The following is a 10,225-nucleotide window of genomic DNA, read 5'->3' as shown; positions in this document are numbered from 1 at the left end:
GAGCGCTTTATTTTATGAGCATCTCTGTATTCTACTCAGCACCCTGCATTGTATAAGTATCTCTATACTGTATAAGGAGAAGTAAAATTCTGTGGGAGGAGTTGGCGCTCCACCATTTTGAACTTTCCCTGCCAGGCAGCCACCACTGGATATACTCCCATAGAGCAGTTTAAATAGAATAATATATTGCCATCTGTAAATCAATAGGTAATTATAAGGAAATAGCTCAGAAAATAAAAGAAATAGCATAAATCAGGATTGGGAATTTCTGTCTGATGACACGGTATTTGCTCGTTGCTCTCTTAAACAAAATGTTTTTTACCTGAAAGGATATTTGCAAAGTCCTGCAATGGTTAAAGGAAGTAAACTATCAACACAGAAGTACCACGTTCCTTTGCTTAGTCCTTTGAATGATAAAGAACTATCGAAATCTAACCTTTCGAATTTATTTGAGGTACACAGAACAGGTTTCAACACGAAGAACAAGCAGACACGATAAATCACCACGATTTAGAATTATAAATCAATGCTCGCAAAGTGGTTAAAATTGTCAGAAAATTTCTGTGTGCCGCCGGGTGCGAGGCCCCTCCCGTCTGCCCAGGGAGAGAGCCAGAACAGTCACTCAGTCACTCTGTCACTCCCTCCCTCAGTCACTGTTACCAGCCACCCCCTCCCTCGGTCACTCAGTCACCTGCTCCCTCAGTCAGTAGTCACCCCCTCCCTCAGTCACTCTGTCACTCTCTCCCTCAGTCACTGTTGCCAGTCACCCCCTCCCTCAGTCACTGTCACCCCCTCCCTCAGTCACTGTTACCAGTCACCCCTCCCTCAGCCACTCTGTCACCCCCTCCCTCAGTCACTGTCACCAGTCACCCCTTCCCTCAGTCACTGTCACTCCTTCCCTCAGTCACTGTCACCAGTCACCCACTCCCTCAGTCACTGTCACCCCCTCCCTCAACATATATATATATATATATTTTGCGGGGGTGGGGGGGTGAGGGTGATCTTAAATGAGTTCCCACACTTTTTTCTCCAGGACTTGACCCCTGCGCCTGCTGTCCTGAGTCCATATCGAAGTAAAATACATTCTTCCCTACTGCTCTTTGCAAACACACACCCTTACTTAATTGTACACAGCATATTATGAAATAATAGTTGACACAAGTAATAGATGATTTTTAGAGATGTCGCGAACATAAAATTTTCCATTCGCGAACAGCGAACGCGAATTTCGGCAAATGTTCGCGAACGGGCGAACCGGGCGAACCGCCATAGACTTCAATAGGCAGGCGAATTTTAAAACCCACAGGGACTCTTTCTGGCCACAATAGTGATGGAAAAGTTGTTTCAATGGGACTAACACCTGGACTGTGGCATGCCGGAGGGGGATCCATGGCAAAACTCCCATGGAAAATTACATAGTTGATGCAGTCTGGTTTTAATCCATAAAGGGCATAAATCACCTAACATTCCTAAATTGTTTGGAATAAGGTGCTTTAAAACATCAGGTATGATGTTGTATCGATCAGGTAGTGTAAGGGTTACGCCCGCTTCACAGTGACAGACCAAACTCCCCGTTTAACGCACCGCAAACAACCACAAACAGTCCATTTGCACAACCGCAAACTCCCCATTTGCACAAGGTTGGATACCAAGCTAGCCATGTCCCGTTCCTTGTCCTCACTGATGTCATTGAAGGTCTCTTCCTCCACCCAGCCACGTACAACACCAAGGGTCCACGAAAGGTGTCAACAAGCCCCCTGGGACGCCTGCTGTGTTTGGTCTTCCAAAGCCACCTTCCTCCTCTGACTCCTCTTCTTCAGACTCCTCTCTCTGCGTTGCCTCTCTCTGCGTTCTTATAAGGTGTGTTAAGTAGTACTATTCCTATCAGTTTAATCCCTGTTACGTCCCCTATCAGGGGACGTGTATATGGCATCGATTTTAGAAAACCGGGAGATGGAAAAAGATGCTTGGTCGGTCCTCCTACTTCAAATTTGGGGCACTGCGCGTGCAATCTAATGTGCCACCAGATAGGAGTGGTGTGTTAAGTAGTACTATTCTTATCAGTTTAATCCCTGTTACGTCCCCCTCATCAGGCCTTTTTTAGTCGAATGTATCGCCCACTGTCAGTCTCTTCGGGATCCATCCCTCATTCATCTTAATAAAGGTGAGGTAATCTAGACTTTTTTGACCTAGGCGACTTCTCTTCTCAGTGACAATACCTCCTGCTGCACTGAAGGTCCTTTCTGACAGGACACTTGAAGCGGGGCATGCCAGAAGTTCTATTGCAAATTGGGATAGCTCAGGCCACAGGTCAAGCCTGCACGGCCAGTAGTCAAGGGGTTCATCGCTCCTCAGAGTGTCGATATCTGCATTTAAGGCGAGGTAGTCTGCTACCTGTCGGTCGAGTCGTTCTCTGAGGGTGGACTCCGAAGGGCTGTGGCGATGCGTAGGACTTAAAAAGCTCCGCATGTCCTCCATCAACAACACTTCTGTAAAGCGTCCTGTCCTTGCCGGCGTGGTCGTGGGAGGTGGAGGATTACTTTCACCTCTTCCCCTGTTAGATTCCCGTTGTGCTGTGACATCACCCTTATACGCTGTGTAAAGCATACTTTGTAATTTATTTTGGAACTGCTGCATCCTTTCCGACTTGCGGTAATTCTGCAACATTTCAGGCACTTTCTGTTTATACCGGGGGTCTAGTAGCGTGGACACCAAGTACAGATCGTTCTCCTTCAGCCTTTTTATACGAGGGTCCCTCAACAGGCACGACAGCATGAAAGACCCCATTTGCACAAGGTTGGATGCCGAGCTACTCATGTCCCGTTCCTCGTCCTCAGTGATCTCACTGAAGGTATGTTCTTCCCCCCAGCCACGTACAACACCACGGGTACCAGATAGGTGACAACGACCACCCTGGGATGCCTGTTGTGGTTGGTCTTCCTCCTACTCCTCAAAGCCACATTCCTCCTCTGAGTCCTCTTCCTTACAATCCTCTTCCAGCGTTGCCGCAGGTCCAGCAAGCGATGCTGATAAGGCTGTTTCTGGTGGTGATGGTGACCACAACTCTTCCTTTTCCTCTTCACGCTCATCTACGGCCTGATCCAGCACTCTTCGCAGGGTTTGTCACCTCCTCAAAAGGACGCATGAGCCTACAGGCATTGCGCATGAGCGTCCAGTAACGTGGCAAAAAAATTCCCAGCTCCCCAGAGGCTGTCCTAGCACCCCGGTCATACAAATAGTCGTTAACGGCTTTTTCTTGTTGGAGCAGGCGGTCGAACATTAGGAGTGTTGAATTCCAACGTGTCGGGCTGTCGCAAATCAAGCGCCTCACTGGCATGTTGTTTCTCCGCTGGATATCTGAAAAGTGCGCCATGGCCATGTAGGAATGCCTGAAATGGCCACACACCTTCCTGGCCTTCTTCAGGACGTCCTGTAAGCCTGGGTACTTATGCACAAAGCGTTGTACGATCAGATTACATACATGTGCCATGCATGGCACATGTGTCAACTTGCCCAAATTCAATGCCGCCAACAAATTTGTTCCGTTGTCACAAACCACTTTGCCGATCTCCAGTTGGGGCGGAGTCAGCCACTGATCCACCTGTGCGTTCAGGGCGGACAGGAGTGCTGACTCTCTGCTTTCAGGCAAGTCAACCCCAAGACGGCGTGACACTGCCGTATCCGGGATGTGGAATAGTACCTGGGGAGCTGGGAGGAGCCGTTGATGTGGAGCAAGACGCAGCAGCAGAAGAGGACTCAGCCGAGGAGGTTATGGAAGAGGATGGAGTAGGAGGAATAGAGGAGGTGGCAGCAGGCCTGCCTGCAAGTCGTGGCGGTGTCACCAACTCCTCTGCAGAGCCACGCATTCCATGTTTGGCAGCCGTCAGCAGGTTTACTCAATGTGCAGTGTAGGTGATATACCTGCCCTGACCATGCTTTGCAGACCACGTATCAGTGGTCAGATGGACCCTTGCCCCAACACTGTGTGCCAGACATGCCATTACTTCCTTTTGCACAATCGAGTACAGGTTGGGGATTGCCTTTTGTGCAAATAAATTTCGTCCGGGTACCTTCCACTGCGGTGTCCCAATAGCTACACATTTTTGGAACGCCTAGACTCCACCAGCTTGTATGGTAAAAGCTGGTGGGCTAAGAGTTCAGACAAGCCAGCTGTCAGATGCCGGGCAAGGGGGTGACTTTGTGACATTGGCTTCTTACGCTCAAACATGTTCTTGACAGACACTTGACTGTGGGCAGATGAGCAGGAACTGCTCAAGGCGAGAGATGGAGTGGCAGATGGTTGAGAGGGGGCAGGGAGGACAGCAGTGGTTGACGTGGCTGAAGATGCTGGACCAGGAGGAGGATGGCGGCTTTGAGTTTGTGTGCTGCTTGTACTCATGTGTTGATCCCATAGGTGTTTGTGATGTGCGATCATGTGCCTTCGCAAAGCAGTTGTACCTAGGTGGGTGTTGGACTTCTTACGACTCAGTTTCTTTTGGCACAGGTTGCAAATGGCATCGCTGTTGTCAGAGGCAGACACACAAAAAAAATGCCACACTGCTGAGCTCTGCAATGACGGCATTCTGGTGGTGGCAACAGCATGTGTTGATTGGCGTGCTGTCTGGCTGACCCCGGGTGCCGATGCATGCTGTCTGACTGTGCCACTAGCTCCTTGCGATGACCTCCCCCTGCTTCCAACTCGTCTCCTCCTCCTCTCTGTCTCCCCATCTGAACTTTCCCCCTGTTCTTCTTCTGTTCTAGCGGGCACCCACATGACATCCACGGACGCATCGTCATCATCAACCGCTTCACTTCTATCTGACAACTCAGCAAAGGAAGCAGCAGCGGGTACAACATCATCACATCGTACGTCCATGTGTGTAATGCTGCCTGACTGAGACATATCCCTGTTATCTACATCCTCTGGCAATAATGGTTGCGCATCACTCATTTCTTCCAACTGATGTGTAAATAACTCTTCTGACAGATAAAGTGAAGCGGCTGTGGTGCTAGTGTTGTTGGTGGCGGCAGGCGGGCGAGTGGTAACTTGAGAGGTGCCCGAAGCTAAGCTGGAGGAGGATGGTGCGTCAAGGTTCTGAGCGGAAGCTGTAGAAGATTGGGTGTCCTGTGTTAGCCAGTCAACTATATCCTCAGAACTTTTCGAGTTCAGGGTACGTGGCCTCTGAACACTGGGCATTATTCTAGGGCCACAGGGAATAACAGCACCACGACCACGACGGCCCCTGCGGGGTGGCCTGCCTCTGCCTGTCATTTTTTTTTCGATTAGTGGTACTATGCGTGCAAGCTACTGTGACCACAGATATGAGTAGCACTGTGCACTGGCAGAAGTTGGCAGAGTAGACACTGTAGGCCTGACACACACGCTTGCAGACAACTAACTGCTATTCAATCTATTACAGTCAAAAAAGTGTTGTTGTTTTTAAATGTACACTACTGTTACACCAGATTTGAGTTGCACTGGTGTGACACTGTGCCCTGGCAGGCCCTGAAATGCACACGTGTGAAGGAAACTGACTGCTATTATTTCACAGTGAAAAAAGTTGTTTTTTTTTTAAATGCAAGCTATTGTGACACCAGATATGAGTGGTGGCACTGGGCAAGTGGGCACAGTATACACTGTGAGCCTGACACACACGCTGGCAGGCAGGCAACTGCAATTAGATTACACAGGGAAAAAAAAAAAGCAGACTGATGTTCTAGCCCTAAAAAGGGCTTTTTAGGGTGCTGTCCTTACAGCAGAGATCAGATGAGTCCTTCAGGACTGTAGTGGACACTGAATACACTAGCCTAGCTATCAGTTTCCCTATTAAATCACCAGCAGCTACAGTGTCCCTCCTCTCACTAAGAATGCAGCTTCCGGGGGGGGGGGGCCTGGCCAACATGGCGGACGGACGTGCATGAAGTGAGCTCCCTGCATACAGCCTGCAAAGTGAGACCCACAAAGGGAATAATACCTTTGGAGGTTGCTCACTGAACACTTACCTGTTCCTGAACACCAGGGAGCTTACCCGATCAAGTTTGTAGCAGCCTATGACTACGCACTGTCCTGCAGCCTATCTGCTCTGGGGGTTCTGTGGCAGGGAGAAGCGGCCAATCTCCTGGCCTGGAGCTCTCATTGTGTCTGCACCTCATATCTACAGCCCCGTTCCCCCCCCCCCCCTCTGGACCGGTGGGGGTTATCCCGGTCCCCACCAGGGAAAGGCTAAAGTAACCCACAAGGCTAAATGGCCACTACTCACCCTGACAAAACGAGCCATCGTGTCACAGCTAAGATGGCCGCCACTCCGACAGAGCAATCAAGCCCACACTGGGAAGCTAAGTTCCATGCAGCCTTTGATGCTCTCTGTGCAGCCTTCTGGAATCGGATTGAATCACGGCAGGGGGCTTTGCTACTCACCTCACCTAGGATGGAAGAGATCTCCAGAGGTGCCCAGCATTGTGCTCTCCTTCGGAACAGAGAGCCAGGGGGGATGGCACGCCAACCAGCCGCCCACGACTGAACAGGACCGATCCCAGAACCTCACAGGTTACTTATACTGAAGCTGGAGGGCTGGGGGGCGACCAGGCATCTTCTTCCACAGTGGACTGGGCTCGGGGAGCAGAGGATCGCTCGTGGTCTGAGCGATCCTCTGGTGCACCCGGCAGGCGGTGGAAGCACTACTAAGTGGCACATGGATGCGAGTAGAGACGACCACTCTCTGAAGCATGTCAGAGGAATTGGCTAAAACATCTCTGCTGCTGAGAATCTAAAATGCCCTAGTTATGAGGTGTAGTCAGTTGTCTAGCATTTAACAGCACTCACTAAGAGGTTATTTAGTCTACTTATTTCTAGTTTTGATATTCTGATTCACACATGTTGATCTATAACTGGTGGTGTTAATCCCGTTATCCCTCTTCAGTTCAAGCATGTGTATTCAAACTTACGAACACTCCCAACATGTCTGACGATTTCCCTATGCCATGCTTTTCACTTATATCAAGACAAGTTAACCTAGCATGATTGTTTTATATTTTAAAAATGTGCAGTTCCTCTTGACATTTTGTTTCATAACTCTAAGTCTGTATTCCAACGTTTTGCATTGCACCATATGTCATTGTCACTACGTGTATGTTCAATGCACTTCAAAAATAAAGAATAAAAAAAAAAAAAAGAATGCAGCTTCCGAATGAATCTAAAATGGATGCTGTCTAGGAGGTGGGAGGGTCTGGGAGGGAGGGTCTGCTGCTGATTGGCTGGACTGTGTCTGCTGACTGTGAGGTACAGGGTCAAAGTTTACTCAATGATGACGAATAGGGGGCGGACCGAACATCACATATGTTCGCCCACCGTGGCGAACGCGAACAAGCTATGTTCGCCGGGAACTATTCGCCAGCGAATTATTCGGGACATCTCTAATGATTTTAAATTTTCTATTCAATTGTATAATTTCCACAGCATTGACAGTTCCCCTTTAACCTTGAACTACACCTCACGATTCTCTGGTCATCTATTGCATTCCAAAATTCTGGGATTCATAGTCTATCAACATCGTGGAGGAGCAGAATTTGAGATCTCTGCCCTATATTTAACTGCTACTCCTTTATTGATACAGCTTCTCTTTTGTGTAACCTGCATATTCTAGCTGTTTTCATTCTACTGATTACATAGTTATTCTACATTTGTTTTGTCCAAGTACAGTGTGAGTAATGACGTTCACATAATTTCCCTATAAATAGACACAGTGCCTCACCCAAATTATATTTATGGAATATTTTGTATTCTTCCTTCTAGTAATCAATCGGCTTCATCCTTTTTAACTTTTCTATCCTGTCTTGATACTTCTTCTGAGAAGTTTTATATAACCGTATTAATATCTGAATTACCTCTTAACCCTTTTACTGTTCACTGGCACTTTTTTTTTTTTTAAATTGGGAAAATCCCACGCCTGGCACACTCACCAGGGCTGACTTTTCACTTACTAACAGCTAATACAAATATATATATATATATATATATATCTTTATTTTTGATGTGCAAGTTGAAGACATAGCGTGAGACAATGTACACTTTGGAGACATTCATTGCATGTAAGATCAAGTCTATAGCAAAGTGTTTAACAAGGATCAGCGAATTTTTTATATATATAAGGATTAGTGACAAGAGTGAGTACAGAAAATCTGGGAGGATGCAATATTTTCAAAAGTACGAAGGCGACAGGAGTATCTATACATAAGTAGCAGAGGTTATAAAATCAGCTTTTGTTGCCTAGGCATGTATGTCTGTACACGGATATAGAAAGAACTTAGTCGTGAACATGGCCTCTCAGATATAAGAGAGAGTGACCGAGTTTGGATGTAGTAACACAAGCTTATTAAAGATATAAAACAAATTAAATGTTGGTGGCCTAAACTTTCTAGACTGACGGGAGGGGGAATTAAAAATAAAAGTTCCTTACTGCCTCTTGGACTGCCGCTCTATCTCGGTTCAGTACGAAGCCTACTAGGATGTCGCGGGTAGCTCCTGCCAGAGCCCTGCTTGACTTTGCTAGGCGAAAACAGCCATCCAGTTGTATATGTTTCGTTGAGCGTTGCGGCATAAGGGAGGCGAAGAGGCGCCTTAGGAAGTGCGGCATCTCATGGTTATCAACCGTTTCAGCAATACCTCCGTATTTTGAGGTTTTTGCGTCTTCGGTTGTCTTCCAGGGTGTCTAGTTTGATCTGCTGTGCCCTGTGAGCTGCCTGGAGATTTCGGATTTTCTCATTGCTGTGTTCTTGTTGATGGGTCACTGTGGAGAGGTGTTCTTCCGTTGCCCCCACTCGGGCTGTGAGCGCAGCAATGTCTTGTATAATATCGAGATCTGCATTGAAGAAGGCCCGGATGTTATTCAAGAGGGCTTGTATATCTCCTTTTGTAGCTGGGGCTGATAGGTCCTCCGTTGGTGGTGTGGTGATATGGCCCACCGTGTGGGAGATTTTGTCCGGGGCATCCATGCCTTCCTCGGAGGAGGAGGTGTAGGGAGAGTCGAGTGGCACCGCCATTTTAGGTTTAGGCCTCTGCTGCAGGAGGTCTCCTATGTTGCGGGAGCCTTCCCCGTTCAGGGTTTTCAGTTTTTTAGTTTTTTCCTTCCCATCTCGGGTAGTGTTATTGGGGTTGGTGTCTGTCGGTGTTGGGTTATTAATCAAACTGCTGCTTATTTCTGTGGGATATACAACGGGAGCTCAGCCGCCATGCATCTGCTCCCTTCGGTGTTCAGGCCACGCCCCCCCATATATATATATTTTAAAGCGTTATTACAAACCCCATGACCACTTCAGTGATTTGAAGTGGTCATGGTGGTGGGAATCTGTATGTGCAGTATTTCTGCTTGAAATGCTGTAAATGTAGAGTTATTTTTAATTGTGAGCCAGGGGCTAGCTGCATTATCATCTGCACGCTGGCAACAGACATACACATCTTTCCCTTTCAGACTGCACACTTGTAATGATTGATAGCTTTCCCGTCCCCCTACCTTGTGTGCTCCTTCCCGCCTCCCTCTGTAATGAAACATGTCTATGATATTTTTTTTTTATCTGTAATTTTATTATTCGGTAATTGATTTTTAAAAACTTTTTTGGCCAAACTAAAATTTTCATTTTTAAAAATTGGTGGTTTGGTGGAGGTGGTTTTGGAGGTGATCGTGGGGGTGCAGTGGCATAGCTAGAGCTTTTCAACTAAACAGTGATTTTATGGCGGGTGGAGTTTGCCCATTTGAGCAGAGTGTTCCTTTAAATAATTACTAAAGCGCTTCAGTATATTTAACTTTTTATTGGTGTAAAAGAAAATCACTTAGAAGTGAAACACAGCTTATTGAATTTAATTTTTTATACACATTTAAAAAAAATTCTTCTATTTTTTTGGCAGGGAGGGAGGTTGTGTGTGGAGGGGGGCTGTAGAGGGAGGCAGGTGGATGGTGCATGGGAGGTGGGGTGGAGAGGGGATCTGTACAGGGGAGGGAGGGGGACTGTCAAAGTGCTGGGAGGCCGGAGGAGAGAGGATCTGTATGGGGAGGAGATCTATATATCTATATAATATGTAAATATATAAATATATCTATCTATATATCTCGTATAGAACATCATACTAAATGTATTTTTATTAATATATACATATATTAATATACAAATACACTTAGAGTAAAATTACACACATATAATATATATATATATATATATATATATATATAAT

The sequence above is a fragment of the Pelobates fuscus genome, chromosome 11 (genome assembly GCF_036172605.1).
Source record: "Pelobates fuscus isolate aPelFus1 chromosome 11, aPelFus1.pri, whole genome shotgun sequence".
In the NCBI taxonomy this organism is placed as follows: Eukaryota; Metazoa; Chordata; class Amphibia; order Anura; family Pelobatidae; genus Pelobates; species Pelobates fuscus.
The sequence above is the reverse complement of the archived record's forward strand: the minus strand, read 5'-3'. Positions refer to the sequence as shown.